The 23425-nt window shown below is 41.4% G+C and overlaps 1 long non-coding RNA gene across 1 annotated transcript in view; it reads right to left on the bottom strand.

Moving 5' to 3' along the window:
• The window catches only part of LOC122801851, a 635962-nt gene that overhangs the window by 58214 nt on the left and 554323 nt on the right, over window positions 1–23425 (bottom strand). The window contains exon 4 of the long non-coding RNA XR_006364810.1: window positions 5952–6011. This is a non-coding gene — a long non-coding RNA (uncharacterized LOC122801851). The remainder of the gene's footprint in view (window positions 1–5951; window positions 6012–23425) is intronic.

Below are 23425 nucleotides of genomic sequence, written 5' to 3'. Positions count from 1 at the left end.
GAACTGTCATGACTGTCTCCTTTCTCAGTTTCCTGTTTCAGTGCTCAAATCATCTTGGCAATGTGATGAAGCACCTTTTCAACACGACTGATTCGGACACCAAGGCCTTTTTTCATTATACCCTCCACCAGCCCTGTCAACTCTTAATGGGTGACAAAATCATCACCTTTACTAATACTACTCCTGGAGGGTACCAGTACACCAGCTGCCATGCAGAGCCATATGATGAGGATGGGGCAGGGGTTGTGGAAGTAGAGCTGACAGCTTGGGAGCTTGAAGTATCGGTGCTGCAACTTGTGGAGGGATGCTTTGCTGATCAGCAGTGGCTGGTCTACCTTTCTGTGCTGCATGTCAGTTTTTGTAAGCAGAAAGGTATGACAACAGAATATTTTTAAGCCACATAGAATAATCCCCCCCCAAAAAAATTGAGAAAAGGGATGGGTTGAGTCAATAAAGAGAGAGAATTGGATCCATGGCATATCACATGACGATATAATTTCAAAAAAGAAATAGTTATGATTATTCAGTCTGCACACCTTTGGCACATTCAGGTATGACGGGAAGGTCTTACTCTGCTGTACCATTAATCAACTGCATTGATATGATATCATAATAGGTTCATAGGTTGGTACTGAGCTATCTGCCCGAAGGCATATATTAGCCCAGCCATGTTGTGCGGTATTCACTGCCCCTTTAGTAGTTCCCTAGACCCCTGTACTAGCAGCTAGTACCCTTGGCCCCTATCTAGTAGTGCTGTTGGTGTAATCCCCGGTGTGAACTTTCTGTTACCCATCCACTCAAGGTTCCTCTTGAAGAGTGACAGTGAGGGGCTCTGCCTTATGTAGATCGGGACCTTGTTCCATAGTAAGGGAAGTCTCTGCGAAGGGAATCTATCCCTCCAGCATGTTCTATTCATTGTTGTGTTCAGGTTTATATCCCTAGAGCGTGTAGCTCGAGCAGATTTGGTTTTGCTAAGATGGAGCATGTTCAACAATTCTGGGTTGGACATGGCTCTGTACGTTAGATAGAGATCGCCTCTGAGAAAGCGGTATGCAACAGAGAACAGTCTTAGCTTTTTCAATCGTGCTGCATAGGGCAACTGTTTGAGGCCAGTAATTCTCTTGGTTAGGTACCTCTGTGGTCTCTCCAGCTGCTGGAGATGTCTAGCCAGGTACATTCCAATTGGTGCATTGTACTCAATAATGGGTCTGATGAGGGAAGAGTAGAGGGGCACCATTACATCCTTAGATCTTGATGCAAACCCTTTCATGATCAGATGGGTCACATAGAAGGATTTTCTAACCACTTTAGCAACATGGTTATCAAATGAAAGCTGGCTATCTACTTGGGTCCCTAGATCCCTTATTTCTTCTTCAGATTTCAGGGGATTACCTCCTATGTTGTAGTTTACGGGTACTCTGTTTTTTCCAAAGGGGATTACTACTCATTTTTTTGCATTTATCTTGAGACCATGGCTTTGACACCATGCATCAGTCTCATTTAGGCCCTTCTGGAGGATCTCCATGTCGGCCGGAGACACTATTATAGCACCTAGTCTGCAGTCGCCCACAAGCTTAGTCAGCCACAGCCCTTCCGTGCATGCCTGTACTTCTGAGAAGTATATGCCAAACAGGAGGGGCCCCAGGACAGAGCCCTGAGGCACACCACTCGTTACTGGTCTGGATTCAGACATAGATCCCGCTACTCTTACTTTATGGGATCTGTCTGAGAGCCAGTTTGCGATCCATCCTGTGACGTAAGGGTTTATGCCCAGGCTGGTGAGCTTATCAATAATACCCGAATGGGGAATGGTGTCAAATGCTTTAGCAAGGTCAAGGTAAGCCGTGTGTACCTCCTTTCCCTTATCTATAGCCTAAGTAACTGTCTCAAAGAAATCCACCAGGTTCAGGAGGCATGATCTGCCCTTGACGAAGCCGAACTGTGTGGGGTCCAGCGACTGGAGGTTCCCAATCTCTCCATTTATGAGTTCCATAATGATTCACTCCATAGCCTTACAGATCAGACTGGTCAGGCTTATTGGTCGGTAGTTCCCAGGGTCATTTGTGGCCCCACCCTTATGTAGCAGGACCACCGTTGCCATACACCATTCTCTGGGCACATATCCTGTGGAGAGGCTGAGACTGAACAGGGTATTAAGATGCGGGGTTAATTCCTTTTGGAGCTCGCGTATGACACAGCCTGGGACAACATCTGGTCCCATGGAGGCAGTGTTTTTAGCTTTAAATAGAGCCTTGTTAACCAACGTATCAGTAATAATTGGACTTACACAATCCCCTGGAATGGTAATAGGCCCTGTAGGTGGTGGTGGGGGGGAGAAATTTTCATTGAACCTGTCAGTCAAGATGTTGGCAATGTCAGAAGGGTCAGTGTATTTTGTTCCATTTTGTACTAGCTCAGAACAGACCTCAGCGTTGCCATTTAGGTTTTTGACATAGCCATAGAAGGCCTTATGGTTATCCTTGGCATCCTTGGCAACTTTCTTTTCAAAATTAGCTTTAGGTGACTTGATGAGGGCCCTCAATTTCTTACTAATGTTGATCAGGGATGATTTTTCTACTTGAGATTTGGCCTTTTTTTTGTAGAAGTCTCCTCCTTTTATTGTAAAGTTTGCTTATGGCCGGGTTCCACCAGACTGGTTTCTTCTTGCTTGAGGAAGGAGTCTTGGTTTTATCTGGGATAGCATGGTCCATGCAATCCTGAAGGTGCATATAGAGTGCCTTGGTGTAGGATTCCGCATCCTGGATATCATTATCCTTCTGCAAGGGAATAGTGAAGCTTTCCACTTCAGATGCAAGTAGTTTGAAGTTTGCTTTGGAAAGGTTTTTGACTATGTTTTTTTTGACTGGGGGAGGTGGAGGGGTGAGGATGTCCAGGGTTATCAGTTTGTGGTCAGATATGACCAAGGAGGGAGTGATAATGGGTGTGGTACAGTGGGCGCCCATATTTGTGATGATTAAATCCAATATGTTGTCCCCTCTAATGGGGGAACATACTAGTTGTTCAAGGGCATTTGAATTTATAAATTCTATGAATCGCTGAGCATAGGAGTTGGAACATTGGTAGTTCGCCCAGTCTATACCAGGGTAGTTGAAATCACCCAAGACTATGGTGTTGGGTGGGACCTTTATATTTTCCAATGTCTCAAGGAATGCAGAGTGAGCATCTTGGTAGGTGATCTATAACCGGCTACGACTTGAAATGTGGTTTTGCCTGCTGATAGTTGTGCATGGATGATCTCTGGGGCATTATGCTGAGCTACTAACCTGGAGATATGGGTATCCTTGACGAATATGGATACACCTCCGCCGTTTGTACTGTGATCCGGTAACTGAGGCTGGAAGGTATGATATGAATTGTAACCTGGCAGTGCTGGGGTGCTCTCTTGAGTCTTGAACCAGGTTTCCGTCACTGCACACACATTGATTTTCTTCAAGCTAAGGAGAGCCTCAAGTGTGTGCATTTTGAGGTTGAGACTTCTGGCGTTGAGTAGCATTACCCTTAGGTTTTGGTTACCTGTGCTGGTTACGGTGGTTGGTTTGTCCTTTGAGCCTTGCCTAAAAAAGGCACTATGGAGACAGCAAGAGCCTTGGCCAGTATTCGAAAACCTAGGTGTGACAGGTGCAGCTCATCTCTGGCAAAACAGCAAGGCTTGTCTATCATGTCATCCCAGGCAGACAGACACTGGACCCCCTTAGAATGACACCAGAAGCTTAGCCAATTGTTGAAATTGATCATTTTGTCTTTGTATTGTGGTATCATTCTAGGTGAAAGTAGTATGCTACTCAAGGTCAGGGTCATACCAGCTTGGGCTACATGATCAGAGAGCTCCTCAATGTCTCTTTTCATGTAGTCCAGGGAGGTACGTCTTAGATCATTCACACCAACATGTACAATGACAGCGTCATACTTGTACTTGTTCTGGAGTGACCTAAGTGCTTGTGTTATGTGACAGATCCGAGCACCCGACAGGCAGCTGACAGTAACCTTCTCCTTGTTCAGCCTGGTGAGTGGAACATCCGTGTGCTTTACTATAGTGTCTCCTATTACTAGTGTGTTAGGTATGGTGTTTTGCCTTAAGGGCTGTTGTGAGGCACACTGCTGAGGTGAATTATGTGTTTTCTGGCTTGTGTTTGGGGGTGCAGGTTGCTTGCTTGTCTGCTTTGGAGGGCACTGTTTCTTTTTCAGATTGGTACCTAGTGCCTCCGAATATGTTTTTGTGTATTTATGCGTATGTTTTGCCGGTTCTTGTTTTGTAGATCCATGTGTGACAGGTGGTGTGATGCAAGTGTGTCCCTTATCCTCTTGACTGTCTGTTACAGTCATGGGTTGAGAGCGCTTAGCCTCCAGTCTGGCTGTGTATTTGCATCTCTCACAAGTGTTTGTGTCTAGAGGTAAGAGGAGAGGGTTGTCTGTATACATGAGGCAGTTGTGACATTGCCTCAGGATTCCCAATTCCACCAGATGAACTGGAGAGTACACCTGAAGCTGACCTCTGGACATGCTTTGAAGAGTAAATTGAACTTAAGTCCTGTGGACGATCGGGGGTCTTATGCTATATTATAATAGTGCTGTCTAGGAAATTTGGAGAATAATAGTGCTGTCTAGGAGATTAGGACAAGTGCTGATTTCTGTTTTGCAAGTGCTGCAATAGGAGCAGCTGATCTGAAGCACTTGAGTTGAGGCTTGCCTAGTTCTAAGGGAAAATTTACAGCGCAGACTTTGTGGGGCCGGGAATAGTATACCCCAACTAACTGGTGCTGCCCGACGCTGCTCTGTGCGCAACACCGCACAAAAAGAGAGTTGCAGGGTTTTTCCTCTAGATAAGTAAGGAAAGTGAGTACAAGAGCTGTTTTTCTCTAAGCAAGTGAGAAAAGTAAGTACAAAAACTGTTTTCCTCTAGGTAATGAGGAAGATAGAGTGCTATAGTAATTAGCAGCTTATTTAGTGCTTACAAGTTCTGAACAAGTGCTGAGCATGAACAAGCAAATTTAAGTGCTAAAACTAAGAATCTGTATGACTGCATCTGCACTAGATGAGTTACAGGACAGAAACAAGTGCAAATACAGGCCTTCAAATCAGAAAGTTGAGAGAGACGGAAGAGATTGCCCAAACGGCCAACAACTACAAATTCTGGGCCAGAACCACTACTTATGTGGCAGACAGGTTACCTAGTGTTTACCACTCCCACTGATAAGCTAGAAGGCTTCCCTCCAACACAGAAAGGCCTGGGGGACTCAGAAGCTTACATACAGTCCTGGATACAGCAAATCTGTATCTGGAACACTAGTTACAGAAAAGGTAGAAAACAGGCTTACAGTTTTTTTTTTTTTACAGAAAAGTAGCAAAAACAGTAGTAAAAAACAATTCACATGCAGTGCAAGCCAGCACACTTGAGTATGTAGCAATATTAGACCAAACACAGTTTAAAAAATGCAATCAAATTAAAAAGGACTAAAAGCAAGTGCAGAAAGAGTTTATTAGGTAGAATGTGGTAAAGAGATGGGACGGGGGAGTGTCCCAGATCAAATCTACAGTGGGGTGGGCAACTGCAAAAGCCACCAAATTTAAACTACAAACCAAAAATAGGGAGGGTGGGCAGGACAAAACAGTTTCAACAGAGATCTAAGCAAAAACTAACAGTACAAACTTTAAAACCAAAAAAATATTCTCAGTTCTGTATATTTGCCAATCAGTCTCTCAGAACAGTGAGACAACAGTTTCAACACAGATCTAAGCAACAATTAAACTCTATAACCAAAAAAATATATACTCAACTCTGTATAATTGCAGATAATATGTAAGGCAGTCTCTCAGAATACAGGTTCCAGCAATTTGAATGCATTTAAATACAACTATTTATTAAATTATTGTCATACTGCATACAATTATATTAGTTATTATGCTTAGAGTAAGACTTGATGCATACGTACCCCTAAGGTGAGTTAACCTCTCTTGGTGCGCCTCACAGTTTGCTGCAATGTCTTCGGCACCTATAAAACACAAAAGAGGAGAAGAGACATGAAAGCATGAAAATACAACAGTATAAAACGGCTCAAAAAAAGTAAAATAATCACTTTATTTGAACAAAAATACAACTGCTAAGCACTTTTGTTCAGAAACAGAACTTCATTAGACCAAACTGCAAAATCAAATCAATCAAGTTTAAATACTTTAAAAAAACAACATGACCGAATTAACTTAATGCTTTAACCCTTTCCTTTTCAATACAACTTTGAAATTCTCCCTATCATTAATGCCTGGAAACACACAGGCATTCAGCCTCACTTGCCAGCAATACTCCTTCCAGTGAAGCTCACTTTCAGCATCCCACCTCATATCAAAATGATTTACTTGTTCTATTACAACAAATTTATAAAAACATTTTTCATTAGCATGACAGAAAGCAACATGTTTGGCCAACACATTTGTAAAATCCTGCTTCCCCACAGCCCTTAAATGCTTGTAAATTCTAAAGAAAAAAATATCTGGTGGTTCGACCTATATATAAAGCAGGGCATAACCCACACAACACTATATACACAACATATTTTGATCTGCAATTAAATCTCCCTAAAATATTTATTTTAAATTTTCTAACTGGTACCATAACTGTAATACCCTCCAAGATATGATCACAGTAACTACAACTATTACACTTATACATTCCTTTAGGGAAACTATCACCCAAACCTGTTATTTTTCCTTTGTAAAAATACTCCTTTAGACATGTCCCCTTTTTGTCACAAAAATCACTCTCTCCTATTATTTTATTCAGTTCTGGAAAATTCATCAAGAACTTCCGATTATTCTTAACTATGTTCTTAATACTTATTTCATCTACCAAATTATTGAGCAAACAAACCAAAGAAAAATCTTTGTTGTTTCTGGTATTATTACCTCCCATATCATCTGCATTTGACTGGCAAAAGTAGCATCCATACTACTGCTATCAATAACATTGCCCACTTTCACCGACTCTCTTAGAGATAATGTCATCCATTATCTCTTCAACCATCGTAGAGGGATACCCCCTTGCACAAAACCTATCTTTCAAAACTTCACATTCCATCCTAAAATATTGAGCTTCATCAGTCAACCTGCTCATCTTGCCAAACTGACTCATAACAATATTCTTTTTCAACTACACACTGTGCATATTATAGTGCAGGTAACTATTACTTTGTACTGATTTTTTATAAATTTTAGTATTCAATCTTCCTGCTTTTTTATAAACCACCAAATCTAAATAATTAATACTTTCTTTATTCAAACAAAAAATAAATTTCAAAAACTCAGGCACTGAATTCAAATACTGTATAACAACTCTAAATCTGACATCAAAGCATAATGAATAACAGTCTTGGCTGGGTGCTGTATTCTATATCACGTAATACAGATGGGTCAGTGTGCTTACACAACTGAGGGATGTCAGCAGTTCTAAGCTCTTTCTCCCATCAGCCAAGGAAGTCCTTCTTGCACTACTTCAGGTCACTGTTGTGGTGATAATAATTCTCCCCAGTGTGTGGGACGCCTGTTGCACTGGAGACAGCCTTGGCTAATCTGTTGCAAGCCTCAGTCTTATACTGAGACCTAGTATAGTACCCCTGCAGCAGCCTTCAGCTGCAGCACTTCACAAGGAGTGCCACAAAAACCCTGGACTCCTCAACACCCCATCTCTTTGCTCTAAATTTAGCACCATCATATCTTGCACTAACCGTGCCTGCAGAAGTCAAGCAACAACTCTAAGTATAAATTACAATCTTGCATTTATCGGCTACTGTGCAAACATGCACAGCTATGCCAACTGCATTTGTGTGATGGGATGCATAGAGAGGCATTTGCAGACAGGAAGAAGAGAAGAGATTTGGCATGTGTGAAGCTATACCTATTCACTCTTTTTCTGATGCTCAACACTGACAGGCTCAATGGCTTTGATTGTTAACCTTAGTGTTTTGGAGGTTAAATAGGATGACTTGGCACATACCTTTCTGGAATTACATACTGTAAAAAGTTAGCTGACCAATGTGGGAATCAAACCTGAGGGAGGAATAATGCATACATTTCAATCAAGGTGATTGTTTATTAGTGCTACAAGAGAACATCCTTTCAGCCAGATTTGTTACAGATATACTGCATTCCATATGAAGAGAGGTATGTCAGATAAGCCTGTATGTGTGTGACTTAAGAAGGTTTTGTGAAATGCATTCCTCTAAAAGAGTTTAATACTGTTTTGAATGTATGTCAGATGGATGGACTTTCACAAGCTGGTTAATACAGGTTAGGGTATGATACATACATACATTGCTACACATACAGTCTTAAACACAGAGTTGAGTTATTTGAGGAGAGAAGATGATTTTCACTTAAGTATTTGCCATCACAGAGATGCAAGTCCAATTTTAATTAAATTATAATTATACTGCTTAACTGTATCAACTGTGTTTCATAACTAAATCATTAACACAATACGCTACTTTTATTTGTCAAAGCATTAATAAGACATTTCTTGAAATAAACATAATTATGATAACCTTTTGTATGTTGTGCTACCATCCTAATCAAAGCATTGCTAGAAATTGCATTCTGACACCCTCTGTAAACACAAGTGTTAGGTGGATTTAAACCCTAGATCACCTGTGTTCTGTCACTAGTCAGTGGACTTATACCTAGTCAGTGCACTTATACTGCCACAAAGGCAGTACAACCGTGGATGTTCTCCACCCAGTACTATTCAGAGTGCTGACATCCATGCACTGCCATTAAGCATATTTGCTCTACAAAAGGCTGCCCAAATAAAATGCTTCACTTTTTTCTTTAAGCAGGTAACATTGACTGCGCACCACTCAGCAGCAGGCAGTGCACAACCAAGAGATGGGAAATAGTAAATGATGTTCTAATGAAAGTATCACACATCTGCTGCATTCCCTTCACACTGTCTGGATTTGAACCCCAGAGAAATTCTGTTAAGGGGCCAAAGTCACTGTATTTATAGCTTCTGCCACAGAATCAGATATATAGCATGTGCACATCACTCACACATTAGAAATACTGCACATTTTCACCAAAATTGCACAAATGGAGGTAACAGAAATGAAAATTTTCACTCGTTCCTTTCCTTGTGAGCCCTGATTTTGCTTTGTTAAGCACTGCTGAAATTACACAGGCAAAAAAACATATATAACAATTTATATTCCGCATACCTTGGGCAGTGAGCTATTGGTCACTGCTTCAAAACACTGCCATACAAGTGTGCGCTCTACCAAAACACAGATAAATGAAGAACACAAAAAGTGAAAAGGAATAACAGACAATTATCAGTAGTAACAAATATTGGGGAATAACAATGAAAAAGCAGGACTGTGAAGTTTCCCATATATGTGTGCGGTACAACCTGATCATATGCTCAGAAAATATGTATTAACTCTGTCAGACAGAACCCTCAATTCATTGCAATAACAACACACACTCAGTGCCCCCAGGACAGTGTCAGGTGGGGAGATTGAGAGGGGCAGTACACCTGTCAAAGAGTAATGCTGGCGTCCTAAGGTGAGCACAAGGAGGACAAAGATCTCCCATGGAGCAAATGGCAAAAGCTCACTTGATCTTGATTTTCAGTATGAATACAGACCACAAAAGTGGGACCTCAACGATCTTTCTGGCTTTTTGGGTTTTAAGCAGGAGGTGTCAAAAAAGTTATCACAGAGATAAATGGCTTGTGGCAGCCAAGCATTCATAGCAATGTCACTTTTTGATCCTTCAATGTTGGCTTCGGCTCTTCCTACCATTGTAAAGCAGAATTCACCAAGCATTGGATTGTTCGCCCACTAATAAAGAAAGTGAGCTGGGATTAGTCCATCACAAGACAGGCTAGTTTTACCCCACTGATGGTGTGTTGTTCCGATAGCAATCCTGCTCAGTATGAGAGGAACCGCAGATTCAGACATTTGGTGTATGTGCTTGGCTGAGGAGTCAGTGGAGTGAAACTACCATGTGTGGGATTGACATGCCTTCTTTGGGCCTTGTCGTCTTCCATCTGACTGGGAAAGGCCTTCGGATCCACGGGTGGTGAGGCGCATCCATTGGAGGCTGGCTGCCAACCCACAACAACTGTCGCCATGCCCCCTGGTCCTGTTTTTGTCCCCACTATTGATCAATCTGGCCAACCACCTCCAGCTGGCAGAGGACCCTGTGGCATGACTCTCCGTGTCACAGTGCATGGGTCAAACTTTTCAATTTCCCCACCTGGGGAGACAGGCAAAGGTCAGGGCATGGACAGCATTCTGTGCCACACTAAGTAAGTTGAGGTGAGAATGATAAGCCCAGACCAAGGCAAAGGGATCCTGTCATGCACTGGTGTGTTCTGCTCCATGGCCATCATGAGTGCAAGATGTCTGCTTTCTCCTCAGCTCTAGCTCCACACCAGCCCATGTCCCTCCAGAGTTGCAGTTGCTAGACTATGACCAAAACTTGGGGTGCCCCCTCTGTTGGGAGAGGGATCTCCCCCCATCAATGGAGGGGCAGGCACCAATCCCTCCTTCACCTGCCCACCGAGCTGCTCCTATCTGGTTGATCCTGCCAGTAGCATATGCTTGTCTCAAACATTAAGCCATGCAAGCCTCAGTGCACAAAGATGCTACAGTGAAACTGCAAATGGCTCATTAAATCAGTTATGGTTCCTTTGAGTGCTCCACAGTTACTTGGATATTCATGGTAATTCTAAAGCTAATACATGCTAACAAGTGCTGACCTCTGGGGATGCGTGCATTTATCAGACCAAAACCAGTCTGGGTCTCAGCATGGCAGCTTTGGTGACTCTAGATAAACACGGGCTGATTGTTTGCTCTCATGGTGGTAAGGCAACATTCAAATGTCTGCCCTATCATCTTCGATGGTACTATCTGTGGCTACCATGGTGACCATGGGTAACAGGGAATCAAAGTTTAATACTGGAGAGGGAGCCTGAGAAATGGCTACCACATCCAAGGAAGGCAGTACATGTGCAAATTACCCACTCCCGATTCATGGAGGTAGTGACGAAAAATAACAATACAGGACTCTTTTGAGGCACTGTAATTGGAATGGGTACACTTTAAATCCTTTAAAAAAGATAATTTTGGAGGACAAGTCTGGTGCCAGCAGCCATGGTAATTCCAGCCCCAATAGCATATATTAAAGTTGCTGCAGTTAAGAAGCTCATAGATGGATCTTGGGATTGGACTGGCAGTCTGCCGCGAGGTGCGATACCTCCTGTCCCAGGACCTGCCTCTCAGCACTCCCTTGATGCTCTTAACTGAGTGTTCTGGCAGTCCAAAGTGTTTACTTTGAAATAAATTGGGGTGTTCAAAGCAGTCTGATCACCTGAATACTTCAGCTGGGAATATTGGAATAGGACTCCAGTTCTATTTTGTTGGTTTTCGGTACTGGGGCCATGATTAAGAGGGACAGACAGGGGCATTCGGTAATAAGAGATAGGCAAGAGCTGTTCCGAAGGGACAGGCGATGGCCCCTGTTGCCCTCGTCCAATCAAAATGGAGTCAGGTTCAGCTCCTTGAATCCAGAATGGTGGAGACAGGTGTCTCACAGCATGCAGTGCGGTAATGCAAATGATCCCAGAGAAGCTGGTGGTGGCCCCTGGGAGAGTTCTCTTTTCTTTGCAAGGGAAAGGGTGCCCTGGAATGGGTTTACCTCAAGAGAGGGGCCCACAGCCTGGATAGCATCATGGTTCTGGTGGCATCGTGTGAGGTCTTGCCAGCCCCTGAAAATCCAGGGGAGATAGTGGAAGTCTCGTGCTGAGCTGTACCCATATCTGTAGCAGGTCTCCAAGGTGAACAGCCTCAGGCATGTTAGAACAATTTAGGTAAGGGAAGCTGGTAACCAGATCTGTAACTTCGGGATAAGGATTGGCTCTAAGGCCTGCGTCAGTCAGGTTCAATTGTGAAGTTCGACTGGGAGTGCACCCAGCTAGATGAGGAGTTGCTGCCTCGCCACCCCCCAGGAAGACAGGGGGAACAGCAGCAGTGGCTCTCAATGTGCACTGGGCCCTTCCTGTGAATCACCCCAGCTGTGATGTGCACCAGTACCAACCAGTACCTTGCATCATTCAGCAGCTAGCAGCTGAGTTAGAGCTGGTGGGGATCAGGGAATCCAACTGTTTAATTAAAACAAAGCATCGCAAAGGCCTGAGACAGGTGTTGATGCAATGTAATTTCTGCCCACTGCTCTGAATGTCAAAGTGAAGAAATTCAATGAAGTGTGGGTAAACAGTGGGAGTAACTATGACTGTCTTAATGTAGCCAAATGCCTCATCATCTAATTAGTGACACGTATGAATGGATGAATGAGTTTCCCATTGTTCCTACCAACTATCTAGCAAATCCACAGCCAAGGGAATGGACTTGACAGAATCAGCGGGGAAAGAAGATCCTGCTGAGCTTGATTCTAGTCTGGCACTGTGAAGGGACATGAGAGGTGTAGAATAAGTGGGGGGCCTCAGCCATCAGTGAAATACCATTAATCTTACGATTTTTCACTTACCTCCAGGTGAGGTGTGGGGGGGGGTCTCGCTTCTGGCTCCAAGCACCTGGGAGTCTGGGTGCAACCTTCTCCAGGCACAGTGTCAGGTGTGAAATTTGACTGGAGCAGTACACCTGTCAAACAGTAATGCAGGTGTTCTAAGGTGAGCTCAGGGAAGACAGAAACCTCCAGTGGAGCAGAAGGGCAAAAGCTTGCTTGATCTTGATTTTCAGTATGAATACAGACTCTGAAATTGTGGCCTCACGATCACTCTGTTTTTTTGGGGGTTTTAAGTAGGAGGTGTCAGAAATGTTACCACAGGAATAACTAGCTTGTGGCAGCCAAGTGTTCATAGTTACGTTGTTTTTTGATCCTTCAATGTCAGCTCTTACTATCATTATGAAGCAGAATTCACCAAGCATTTGGAATGTTCACCCACTAATAGGGAACATGAACTGGGTTTATATTGTCTTGAGACAGGTTAATTTTACTCTACTGATGAAGTGTTGTTGCAGTAGTAATCCTGCTCAGTATGAATGGAACCACAGGTTCAAACATTTGGTGCATTTGCTTGGCTGAGGAGCCAATGTTGTGAAGCTAACATCTGTGGGATTATCACTGAATGCCTCTAAGTCAGAATCCCATCTAAACATAATGATACCACAGCACTGTGGATCTCCAGCTGGCCAGGGACAGCTAGGTGCAAGGTCAATGAGGAGCGCTGCTTGTCACTGAGTCAGAACAAGGATGGAAGGGGACTACCTCTCTCCAACAGTGGACTGCATGTTCGTGGGGAATCGGGTGCCAAATCATTCGTAGATAACCTGATTCTGGGTGTTTTGTATCCCTCATTGCCATCAGTATAGGACCTGAAAAAAGTCACTTTCTTATTTGCTTGAACATGTCTTGATCAATGTGATATGCTGACAAATACTTTACACTAATAATAGTCCACACCATATTAATGTCAGGTTTCCAACACTGCCAGCTAATTCTTGTCTTTATTTTCTGAGCATCTTCCCCTCCTGTCAACTTAACTGCAGAAATACAATGTCATGGCAATTTATTTGCAGCTTTGTTTCAATGTCTAATATAGATGATCAGTATTTCAGACAGAGTTTAAGCAGAGTATGGACAGTGTGCTGTTACTACAAGGATATCAGTCTTGTTGAGGTTTGCTTACACTTTTCATTTTTAACTCTACTCTGCGTGATACAAACACTTCAGAGACAAGAGTCACTTCAGTATTGATTGTTGTTGCAGTCAGAGGAATCAGCAACACTTAAAAACCATTAGCAGATAGCAATTTTAATTAGTCCTCCCTGCGGTCTTAGGATATGTGCATGCAATCATGTAGCTACTTATGTCATGTTTACATCCCCTACACCAAGTGATTTTTGAGGTGTATTCAGGAATGCTAATGATTTCATACCTGATTTGCATCCTCACAATGCTCATAGGGCTGAATGTACACTATATAAAGGTAATGGTGTAGCTATGGAAGTGGAAGGAGTGCAGACTGATTGGCTAGAGACAGACCATTATGGCTAGTTACTTTGAGAAGACCGTTCTACAAATTACTGCACTATTTTATAAGGTATATTTGTCCTCTTCATAAACTGGTTTCATTTTCAAATGTTGAATGTATTTCAATATACAATAAAAAACAGTATTTTGATATGTATGCAATTTCAAAATTTCACTACTGGTATACTATATACATGTGTTAGTTCTTGCTGTGCTTTCCAAGTTAGCATGGTTAAAGCACAGCATTATGTTATCATTTGTTTTTGGAATTTCATCAGGTACAGCAGACAACTGCAATGTGTTTATCATCCACTTCAACAGGCTGTGCATGTGTGTAGCTAATGGAGGTGTTAGGCTTCTCAGGTGGCCCCAGGTGTACAACCAAGTTTGGATCATTTCTACTCACTATTTCTCTCCTGTTTTTGTTTATTGATTATTATTGCAGGAGACATTTACAGTGGCAGTGTAGATTTTATACCACCTAATGTCAGAGTATTGCTAGCCTCTGATAATGATGGTGATGATGCAGACACACAGTCAGGGGCAGAGGTTCAGTCTCACATCCACTGGTCTTATTTTGGACACAGTCAGTATGCCTATGCATACCCATTCCTCTCAAGCCTCAGATATAGGACAGGTTAAGTGTGACATGGTTAATCTGGGTAATGTGGTTACTCTAGCTGTAGAGCTGATTTAGTCTGCCCGTAGTCTGCACCACACAGGTGGGTTGCTAGAGGTGTTTTTCGAGGATGCCTATTATCCAGCCTCGTCCTGATGCTGTTGTGTCATTACATGCCACAATACATACATATAGAGTCATCATAGAGGCACAGGCACATTCCTCAAGGGCCATGGAAGACATTGTGCTAATCCTATATATGGCACATTTTGACATGGGTGGCTGCTTCAAACATGTGGATGACTCATTAGTTAGGATGAGTAACACAATGGATTGGGCAGTGTCTGCAATGGAATGCTGAGGGAGGGAAAGCATCCATTTGTCCATACAGCTGCAACATCCTCTGGTGTTAGCCAACACAGCTGTGCAAATCCCACTCCTGTAGTGACACTACATCCACTGTTCCATCAGTGATTGAGGTGTCCACATCCACATGTGGTAGGCCAGGGAGTCACGATCCTGGACATAGTTGTGAAGAGCCCTCATCCAGTAGACGTAGCACCCCCACTTCAAACCGGGGGATGAGGAAGTGGCAGTGCAACTCCTGGCAGAGGCAGTTCATTTGGTCGGGAGCAACGACACTGAACTGACAACTCTACAATGCATGGCTCACACTTGTCTGACATGCCATGAAACAGTGCTAGCACAGAGCTTGATTGTGTTCGTGCAGACATACAAACATTTCAGAAAAACTGACCATACTGACTCACACAAATCCAACCTATAAAAATCTTAATGTTAATTAGTATATATCTCCTGCTAGTAGCCCTGAGATATTTCCTACTTCACTGAATGTTCTGTGCTTCTTACTCATATACACACACTTCTTTGGTGCAAGCCTTGGCCTACTGCCCCCCCCCCCCCACATACATATACACACACACACACACACACACACACATACACGCACTGTGCAAATAATGACTGTGCCATTCTCTTTGTTCATTTCGGTTTGTCTTAGGGTTGCATATATGTCTGATGCACAGAGTGGATAGCTAAGATAGTCTTTCTCAGTATGTTGATTATGCACATTTCATTTTGGAAGGCTTTTTTCATTTATTATTGTAATTCATGCATTCAAACCAGTGATCTTGCATTCCTGCTTATTGCTGTACTTGTGAAACTGTTGATGTAATTGTCCTGTTAACTGTTTTCTATACAGTGGATAAATGACTAACTTGATGCCAGTTATTTTCTACAATGCATACCTGTATATTGCAGATAGCATTCTTATAAGCTAAGAATGCCATTGGTGGACACCTTATACAGGTTCTGATTGAATACATTCATGACTGACAGTATGCAGGTAGTACACCCTCTTACACATTTGTTCATGCAATACAGGTTACACACTTACCTTGACATTGCTGCAATTACGAGTCATGTGCTTTGAGCCTGTCTCTGTCTGATACTATCCATACACAAACATTACACAGATAAGTAAAGTCTGTGTGTATCAGATGGCATACCTTTTAATATTTACATGTGCTAAGGTTGTTGTGTGTATTCTTTCACTGGTGAGTGTGTGTACTACCATTTCTCTCTTAATTGTTGAGTGTATGTGCTAATATTTGAGTCTTAGGTGGTGAGTGTGCATGCTATCCTTTGCCTCTTAGCCAAGGCAAGGACATATTGTACATGCGTACATCTGCTGGCTACCTCTGCAGCTGTATGTTCCCCCTTAGAATCCTTGTCTGTGTTGGCTGGAGGTGCTGGTCCTGCCTTTGGTCCTACAGTGTGGTCCTGGGCCTTGCTGTCCCTGCTGCAGCTGTTTCCTCAAGATGATATTGTGCAACATGGCATATATTATGAGACTTTCTGTGCAGGTACCTGGGTCTTACTGCAAGGTACCCCCTGATGTGTCTAGACAGCGGAACTGTGACTTACCATGCGAAACACATGCTCTATGATGTTCCTAGTTTCATTGTTGTATCCTTCTTCAGTGGGTGTGTGAGCATTTCTAATGGGTGTCATGAGTCACAGTTCCAGTGCATAACCTGCAACATCCAGTAGATGGCTGTGGAACATCACTCCTAGTGAACCTTGTGTAAAGCTGCAAGGTGTGCCATATGTGTGAGTCATGATAACTGTCTGGGTTGCCTGGGCAGACATTGAGGATGATCTCTCAAGCATTACAGACAACCTGTTAGTTGATTGAGTGGAACCCCTTCCTGTTAAGGTATGTCCTTCCCTGTTCACCAGATGGTACTTTTATTTTTATGTGAGTGCAGTGTATTGCTCTACTGTTTCAGTGTCATAGTCCATGACATGTTACACTGGCTCTGAACACCCTTCTCCTTGGACGAGGTTTATCATCATCAGCAGCAGCAGCGGCATAAATTTGAGGCTGCTACACATACTCATGCAAGAGAGCAGCAGCAGCACCTAACAGTGCTTTTTTTTCCCCCCTAAGTGTGACGGTGGCTGTATTCCAATAGGATTTGGTGTTCATGGCAAATGGCTATACCATTTTAATATGGTTACTTTATAGCTTCTTGAATGGGTACATCCGTGGTGATGCAGTGGTAGCATTGTTGCTTCATAGCAAGAGGTTCTCCCGTTCGATGCTTGGCTTGAGTGCGGGGAGTGGCTTCTGTGTGGAGTCTGCATGTCCTCCCCGCAGTTGGGTGGGTGTTCGAAAGACGTGTAAATGGGCGTGCCTTCGTTGAAGGTTGAACGTCGAGCTGGCACCTCGGCATTCGTGAAAATCTACTGCAAATCATTAGCGGACCGGAGTTCCGTTGCGGCGACCCCTAACCGGGAAAAGCCGAAAGACAACAATAACATAGCTCTGCCACAATGGATGTATTCATTTGCATGTAATTCAGCTGATTATGCTTTCATTAGCATACTCTGCTGTTTACCTTTGGTGACTTTACACAACATGTAGAGCCATTTAATGAATACAAAACTATGCTATCATGTGCACATACAGCAGCGCAGAAATTACACGTTCATGAATCCGGCCCAAAGTCACCATTGTAAAAAATCACTTGACTGGTAAAAGATGTTGGTTCTTGGAAAACACAGTAAATCCCATCCCCCAACATGAGAAAGAAAAGAACCTCAAAACTGCTTGCCTCCTAGATGAACATGGCCAGTGCCTTACTGCAAAATCAGTACTATTGGCCCTGTTCCTGAAGCAGATGTATAACTGGAAATTTCAGACTGGTACACCAGACTCCACATTGCATGACTCTTAATGCAAGCATGTGTCATAAAATAGTATAACATTTAAAATGGCATTTAGTGCCCTTGAAATTAGCAAAATGCTGCCCTTAGAGATCAAACTGTGTATCATTGTTTATATGGTGCATATTTAGTTACACCCATTTCATGAAAAAGAAAGCAATAGGAAATGTTATTAAAATAGCTGAACTAGCTCAGGGCAAAACACTTTGGGGTAGGTATTTCATGTTCCTAAGATACCTAGAAACCAGCAGTAAAAGGAAGCTATTAAAATTGTCCTTTAAATACTGTATGGGTTTTCTTTTTCTTGACTTGAATCTCTCTCTCTCTGTGTGTGTGTGTGTGTGTGTGTGTGTGTGTGTGTGTGTGTGTGTATGTGTGTATATATATATATATATATATATATATATAGATACATACAACAATCTCGATCGGCGATACTGAAATGCCGAATTCAGCACGCCGAGGCGCGAAGTGTGGAAATTACACTTAACCTAACTACTGCGAATCTGCAAATGTCACTCAAAATCTGTCATCGTGGTGGTCGTTGGTGGTGACATGTAGTGTGGATTTTGTGGATTTATCTGTGTTGTGTGTTTAGTGTTGTGTGTTGAGTTTTTTGTGTTTGTGTGTTTTTGTGTGTTTGTGTGTTTAGTGCGACCTGGGTGTAGGGTATAGGGTAGGGGGTGTGGCTTGGTGGGGCTGCTATTGCCCTTATAGGTGTGTTTGTGTGTGTTGTGTGTTTGTGTTGTTTAGGTGTGTTGTGATATTGGGTGTATGTGTGTGTGTGATGATGTGTGTGTGAAATGGTGTGTGTGTGTGGTATGCGTGGTGTGTATTTTATATTTCGATATGATTATATATATATATATATATATATATATATATATATATACTATATATACTATAAATATATATATATATATATATATATATATATATATATATATATATATATATATAGCATTTATTTTACTTACGTATCCATTTGGTAACCAGATAAGTAGACTTGTTCAAGGAAACCTCCTGCTATGACCTAGCCGATTACATTTTGCAAAAGCTCACTAGAGCAGTTATAAAGTTTTTCACAATAACACCCATGAGCAGAAATTAAGCAACAGCAAACAAATTATTTACAGAAATTAATAAGAGCATCAAAAGATGAATGTTATCATCCAAAGAACAGAGACAACAGAGAGAAAAATAAAATAATTTGGCATTTCTGCAAAGATTAACTATACACGATTTCACTATTACCACAATTGGAAGTTGTTACCAAACAAGAAATAGCTGTCTTATGAGTCCAGCAATCTAACCCGTGCATCAATGTATAAATCCATAACTGACCCAGATAAATATTTTCAGGTCTATAAATCAAGTCAGTACTGTCAACTATATTACTCACTGGCATATTTGTCAGGTCTTCAGATATTTACATACCACAACAGATTTTCTCAAGTTTACTCTGAACGTACAGGTGGACAGTGTTAATTATCTTGACATTTCTATTATTAAAAACAAAGGTCTGAAGCAGTTTGAATCCACAATTTACAGAAAACCTATATATTCAAATTATATACTGCATTTCAATAGCTGGCATCTTATTCAGCAAAAAAGTACCTGGTCAAGGGACAATATGTCAGGCTAGCCCGAAAGGTTTCAGATGACACTGGATTTCAGGAAGACTAAGAAATTGATTCTTATGTTGTTAAGGAAGGGGTATCCTGAGTTCTTTCTGAATGATATTCTTAAAAAGAGGTTAAAACAAAAATATCACTGGGCCATTTTATCCCACTACTGGAGGCTGCGGACATGGGGCAGGCCATTACTTCTAGAAGGGGGAATGATATGGATCAAAACAGGTCCCACAGAGCATTAATATCACCCTTCAACATCCACTTTTACAATATTCAATATATAGTTAATAAAATGGTACATTTTTTGCCACTGATCCAGAATTTATTGAGGTTGTGGGTGAAGACACCCTAATAGTTTATAAAAAGAATGTTTTCTTAAAAGATCTACTTGAAAGGATAAACCCCCTCTTGTTAATGGTAGGATGGTGAAGTGTGTTCACTGCTCACAATGTAAATATATCTTGGAAAGGTCCAGTTTTAGGTTGAAAAACTGTAATGAAATTAAGTAAAGACAAAAATATTAGTGTGATGGCAAAGGTGTTATTTACATAGCACAATGCCAATCTTGCAAGTGTTTTTACATAGGGAAAACCAAACAGATCTTGAGGTCCAGGATTTATCAGCATTGTTATGATATTCAAAAAAATGATGAAATAAATGTTCTTTAAACATCTTAAAAGTTATTGTACACATTCATTTAAATTGTTTGCTATTGATCATGTTAATTTGGGGCAATAGGGTGGAGCTTCTGATGATGTTCTTGAGTTTAATGAGCTAAAATGGCAACTGAATTGTAATGCCACTGTTTATCCAGGACTAAACTAAATGGTCTCTTTTAGTAGTGTTCTTAAGTTAAAAGCTGCCTATGCTATTTGAAACACTATCACAAAAATTTTTAACGGATATTTTATATGTATATATGTTGTTGTTGTTGCGTCTTTCGGCTTTTCCCGGTTAGGGGTCGCCACAACTCTGGTCCGCTAATGATTGGCAGTAGATTTTTTTTTACGTGCCGAGTTGCCAGCCCTGACACACAACCTTCAACGAAGGTACGCCCATTCACGCATGTCTCCACACAAAAGTCTTAATTTGCTAGGGCACCTTTAAATGTTTTAAGTGTTTTTAATTAGTTAATTGTTGAATCATTTTAATTGGATCCAGTGGTTTTGGGCAGGTATAAATGTTTTTTTACTGCTTGTGATATGTTATTCTGATAAAGTCCATTTAACCCGGATGAAAGCATTCAACGTGTGTTTAATAAAATGCATGGCATTTTCCGTGGACATCTTCTCCGTTTATTTTATTTGTTATTTAGTTATTTTTTGTTTTGGAACTTCCTAACACAAGGAATCTGGATAAAGCCTTAAATAATTGTGTGTGTGTGTGTGTGTGTGGGGGGGGGGGGGGGCAATGACCCAAAAATAGGGTCAGACTTTAAATATTGTTCTTATAAACTTAGAATGTTGCTAGAATGACAGGTTTTGTATTAGCTTGCTTTATTTCTGAAGGATATTTATTTATTGATATATTATTGATTTACTGACATTTAATTACCAGGAAAGTCTGAATGGTAGAAGCTCAGCAGAGGCCTGAGAAGAAAAGCTCCAAATTATTACAAAACATTTTAAGAACAATAATTTAACAATCTTCAAAAAATAAAACAAAAACTTCTGCAGTTTAAATAATTATAACAAATTAGACATAATACAAAAACATTGGTTAAGCATCGATGCAAGTTAGATGACAATCATTTAATATTTAGAGAAATTTTAGGTAGTTTGTAGATAAATTAAAGGTAACTTAGTCTGATAACACAAACTGCAGCATGAAGTAAGGGGAAAAACAGGCTTATGCTATATTTAGAGAGAAAGTCAGGGAAGATAATTTGATAGTAAGGAAATAAATGAAGAAGGGAGAGTAAGAAGATAAAAGGAATGGAAAAGTACTTGTTCATATTTAGAGATATAGTTCATCCTGGTTTTGATCAACAACACAGCCAGATTTTAGCTAGGAAGTATTTCAGAGCAGTTTTGAAAGAAGGGAGGAGGGTATAGATCTAATGGATAAAGGTAAGGAGTTCCAGGTCTTAGCGAGCTTCTATGAGTGCAGACAATGTCCAGCAGATTTGCTAGGTTTGTAGACAGACAGGAGTTTTTGGTCACTGGATTGCATTGACCGACTGGGAACATAATAGTGTAAATTTTTTTTTAGTGCTGGATAGGCACATGCATGCTGGGTAATTAGTTAATATTTTGTAATTTTGTTACATTTAGAGGTGTTATTTAATATTAGTGCAGCAGTTAATTTTATTTTTATAAAAGAAATTGCATTCAGTTTTATACAAGTTCAAAGTTTGATACAAATTCAACTGCTAATAGAAATAAAACACTATTATTCTGGTTATATTTTGTGTTGTTTAATATTTTGTCTGTTCTTTGATTTGTATTCTGAAAAGCTGGTATCCCACAGTTCCATTGGAGTGGGTAGGGCTGCATAATTGCGTATGCGAATGTTATATTAATCATTGTCCAGATTTTTGGCCAGTTGTACCTACTTTTCATGGGCCTTTGTCCAGATTTTTGATAATTCTAGGTTGAGAGGTATGGACTGACCTATGAAAGGATATGTGATCAAATGACAAGTAACTCTGGCTCAGAAGTGGAGATCAGGGAAAAGTAACATTGGCCGTCACCAGATGATGAATGCTGGAAGACGAGTTGCTTTTTTGTGTGTGTGTGTGTGTGTGTGTGTGTGTGTGTGTGTGTGTGTGTGTGTGTGTGTGTGTGTGTGTGTGTGTGTGTGTGTGTGTGTAAGCGGGTAGCATGACACAGCGAGGCTCACGGTGATACTCGTGTTTACTGGAAACTGTTTATGTCTCACATAACAAGAAGCAATCATGCACAAATACGTAGAAAGTTGAGAGTAGTAAAGTGTGTACTAAGATGATGCCATCATAAGAATGTTCAGAAAAACCACAGAAAAAGAATGACCAGTGCCAGGATGATAATCCACCCCAGAAAGATTCTCTCCCTCAAAGAGCAAAAGCAAGGACATTCCAAATTGATGACATAGTGAACTAGAGGAATGACAGGCCAGCCACCATCTCCACTGCTCTCACCCACGTGTCTTTTCAAGGAAATTTTGGAGAATAATAATGACGAATGAGTATAGAGAAAACACCACTATGACTAACAAACTCCCCCGGATTTACTATTCTTCTGTGCAGGACTAGCTTAGTCCTGCACGGAAGCGGCCGTTTAGGAGCAGGACAGCAGCGTGCCATGCATATTAATGAAGGTGCGCTGCCTGAGCTACCAATCTTACACGGAGTGTGTACGAGTGCAGAGGATGTGCCTGAGAGCAGAGCTCTCAGGATATACATGCCCCCGCAATGAAGAACAGCAGAAAGGCCAAAGGAATGAGTGAGACCACTCATAGGTGTCCACATTCCCCCACGTGTACAACAGCAATAGTAAATACATATAAAATAAACCCTTTTTTTTTACGAACCCGATTAAAGCTAGTTGTAGGTGAGCGGGTATTAACATCACTTAGCTACAGTTAATGCAGCTTAAATGGCTGAAGAGGATAACAAGGAAGATATATGCAAATGAAGCAGTATAGCAATAGTGTAGTGGGCAGAGCATTTGCCTTATGAGCAAGCATTCCCGGTTCGAGTCCCACTGCAGCACATTCTATTTTCCATGTGAAATCAGTTTATGAACATTTTTTGCTGTATAACCTACTAAATAACATAATTGTGAACTGGAGTACTACATTAAATGCACGTGAGGTGTCAGTGTCATAATGTTGCAAAGTCACCAGATAAGCACATGTGCCCCATACAGTATATGTACAC

This window comes from Protopterus annectens, chromosome 5.part0 (genome assembly GCF_019279795.1).
Source record: "Protopterus annectens isolate FY-2018-M chromosome 5.part0, PAN1.0, whole genome shotgun sequence".
Classification (NCBI taxonomy): Eukaryota; Metazoa; Chordata; order Ceratodontiformes; family Protopteridae; genus Protopterus; species Protopterus annectens.
Note: the sequence above shows the minus strand (reverse complement) of the source record. Positions and strands in the feature narration are given on the sequence as shown.